This window comes from Nannospalax galili, unplaced genomic scaffold (genome assembly GCF_000622305.1).
Source record: "Nannospalax galili isolate Female #2095 unplaced genomic scaffold, S.galili_v1.0 scaffold132, whole genome shotgun sequence".
In the NCBI taxonomy this organism is placed as follows: Eukaryota; Metazoa; Chordata; class Mammalia; order Rodentia; family Spalacidae; genus Nannospalax; species Nannospalax galili.
This window is the reverse complement of record NW_008332644.1, coordinates 2,205,587-2,208,921: the sequence shown is the minus strand read 5'-3', so window position 1 is coordinate 2,208,921 and position 3,335 is coordinate 2,205,587. Positions and strand designations below refer to the sequence as shown.

Genomic DNA, 3,335 nt, shown 5'->3' with positions numbered 1-3,335 from the left:
TAGCCCCAAACGGACCTGGACCACCAGAACTTCCTGTTCTCTCAGCCTGACCTCATTGATTAAATCTCTTTTCTCTGTCCCTCACCGTTACTTTGCTTCTTTAATTGACATATTATGACTGGTGGCCAAGCTTTACCTGTGGGGGCTGCTGACACCAGGACTTCTACCCTAAAGTTTCCACTATGAGCTGAAAGGAATTTGGGCTAATTTAACAATTTCAGTTATGTGACTTATAAGTCAGTTTGATACCATATAAACAATATTAAAAATGCAAGTTCAGGCAGATAACACATACACATAGTCATGCATGAAGACAAATGTAAAAAATCAAAGGTGTTTAACTTTAAATTAAATCTATTGTTTGCCAATTTTAAGTGGTCTCATTATTTCCTCCATGGTATTAAGCCACCCTTAATCCAAATTCTGTACTTCCAAGGATATGACTCCTAACAGAAACACCGTAGGCTAGGGATGTAGCTCAGTTGGTACAGTGCTTGCCTAACATGCATGAGACCCCAGGGAGCTTAAAACTAAGCATAGGAGGGCTGGAGAGATGGCTCAGTGGTTAAGAGCACTGACTGCTCTTGCAGAGGAGCCGGGTTTGAGTCCCAGAACCCACACGGTGGCTACAAACCATCCTTAACTCTAGTTCCAGGGGACTCTGAAGCCCTCTTCTGATCTCCAAGGGCACTGCACCATACAGGTGCACTCACATACATGCATGCAGGCAATACACACATACACATAAAATTAAAATAATAAAGGCCCCGTGCAGGCCCCGCCCCGCGGGCCGCGGACCGAGAGGCGGAGGAGCAGCCGCGGGCTTGCTACCACTCACGCGTCCTCCGGGTCCCGAGCTCCGTGGCCGGCGCTCACGGTCGGGGCTCAGCGGGCAGAGGTCTCGGCGAGGACTGAAGATGGGACTGTAGCTGCAGGGACGCCGAGGTTAACATTTCTGGACTCTGTTCTGTGATGCTTGATTCACCTTTGAAGTAATGTGGACAGAAGTTCTCAGATTTGGATATTACATCAACTGGACCTAGCACTGTATATTAATGTTCACTTAAATCAGGACTTGCATAAGAAAGAGAATGGGAGTCTGGCTAAACAAAGATGATTATATCAGAGACTTGAAGAGGATCGGTCTCTGTCTTCTGATAGTGTATACCGCCGTTTTAGTGGGCTCATATCAGGATTTTTACAGTTTACTTGGCGTGTCCAAAACTGCAAGCAGTAGAGAAATAAGACAAGCTTTTAAGAAATTAGCACTGAAGTTACATCCTGATAAAAACCCGAATAACCCAGATGCACATGGTGATTTTTTAAAAATAAATAGAGCATATGAAGTACTCAAAGATGAAGATCTGCGGAAAAAGTATGATAAGTATGGAGAAAAAGGACTTGAAGATAATCAAGGAGGCCAGTATGAAAGCTGGAACTACTACCATTATGATTTTGGTATTTATGATGATGATCCCCAAATCATAACATTAGAAAGAAGAGAATTTGATGCTGCTGTTAATTCTGGAGAACTGTGGCTTGTAAATTTTTACTCCCCAGGATGCTCACATTGCCATGATTTAGCTCCCACTTGGAGAGAATTTGCTAAAGAAGTGGATGGATTACTTCGAATTGGAGCTGTTAACTGTGGTGATGATCGAATGCTTTGCCAAATGAAAGGAGCTGACAGTTATCCCAGCCTCTTCATGTTTAGATCTGGAATGGCTGCAGTAAAATATAATGGAGATAGGTCAAAGGACAGCTTAGTGAGCTTTGCCATGCAGCATGTGAGGAGCACAGTGACAGAACTCTCAACAGGAAATTTTGTTAACTCCATACAAACTGCTTTTGCTGCTGGTGTTGGCTGGCTGATCACATTCTGTTCTAAAGGAAAAGATTGACTTCACAGACACAACTCAGGCTTAGTGGCATGTTGGATGGTCTTGTTAATGTAGGACGGATGAACTGTGACACCCAGGACAACCTTTGCAAAAGTTTGGACATTACAACAAGCACTACCGCTTATTTTCCTCCTGGAGCCACTTTAAATAACAAAGAAAAGTCCAGTATTTTGTTTCTTAATTCATTAGATGCTAAAGAAATATATATGGAACTCATACATCATCTTCCTGACTTTGAACTACTTTCAGAAAATACACTAGAGGACCGTTTGGCACATCATCGCTGGCTCATTTTTTTTCATTTTGGAAAAAATGAAAATTCACATGATCCTGAATTGAAAAAACTGAAAACTCTACTTAAAAATGAACATATTCAAGTTGGAATGTTTGACTGCTCTTCTTCACCAGGCATCTGTAGTGATCTCTATGTTTTTCAGCCATGCCTAGCAATGTTTAAAGGACAGGGAACCAAAGAATATGAAATTCATCATGGAAAGAAGATTCTATATGATATATTTGCCTTTGCCAAAGAAAGTGTTAATTCTCACGTTACCACACTTGGACCTCAAAATTTTCCTGCCAGTGACAAAGAACCATGGTTTGTTGACTTCTTTGCCCCTTGGTGTCCACCATGCCGAGCTTTGTTGCCAGAGTTACGAAAAGCATCAACGCTTCTCTATGGTCAGCTTAAATTTGGTACATTGGATTGTACAATTCATGAAGGACTCTGTAACATGTATAATATTCAAGCTTATCCAACAACAGTGGTATTCAACCAGTCCAGTATTCATGAGTATGAAGGACATCACTCTGCTGAACAGATATTGGAGTTCATAGAGGATCTTAGAAACCCTTCAGTAGTCTCTCTTTCACCTACCACTTTCAATGAACTAGTCAAACAGAGAAAGCATGATGAAGTCTGGATGGTTGACTTCTACTCTCCATGGTGTCATCCCTGTCAAGTCTTAATGCCAGAGTGGAAAAGAATGGCCCTGACATTGACTGGACTAATCAGTGTGGGCAGTGTGGACTGTCAACAGTATCATTCTTTCTGTGCCCAAGAAAATGTTCAAAGATACCCTGAGATAAGATTTTATCCCCAAAAGTCAAATAAAGCTCATCAGTATCACAGTTACAACGGCTGGAATAGGGATGCTTATTCCATGAGAATCTGGGGTCTAGGATTTTTGCCTCAAGCATCTATAGATTTAACACCTCAGACATTCAATGAAAAGGTTTTACAAGGGAAAAATCACTGGGTGGTTGATTTCTATGCTCCTTGGTGTGCACCTTGCCAAAATTTTGCTCCAGAATTTGAACTCTTGGCTAGGATGATCAAAGGAAAAGTGAAAGCTGGGAAAGTAGACTGTCGGGCCTATGCCCAAACATGCCAGAAAGCTGGTATAAAAGCCTATCCGACTGTTAAATTTTATG

General features: G+C 41.8%; 1 pseudogene across 1 annotated transcript in view; it reads left to right on the top strand.

The window, feature by feature from the left end:
* The first annotated feature begins 934 nt into the window (after window positions 1-934).
* LOC103729459 overlaps window positions 935-3,335 on the top strand; it is a 5,945-nt pseudogene continuing 3,544 nt past the window's right edge. The window contains exon 1 of the transcript XR_001872321.2: window positions 935-3,335. The product of XR_001872321.2 is annotated as a dnaJ homolog subfamily C member 10 pseudogene (transcript).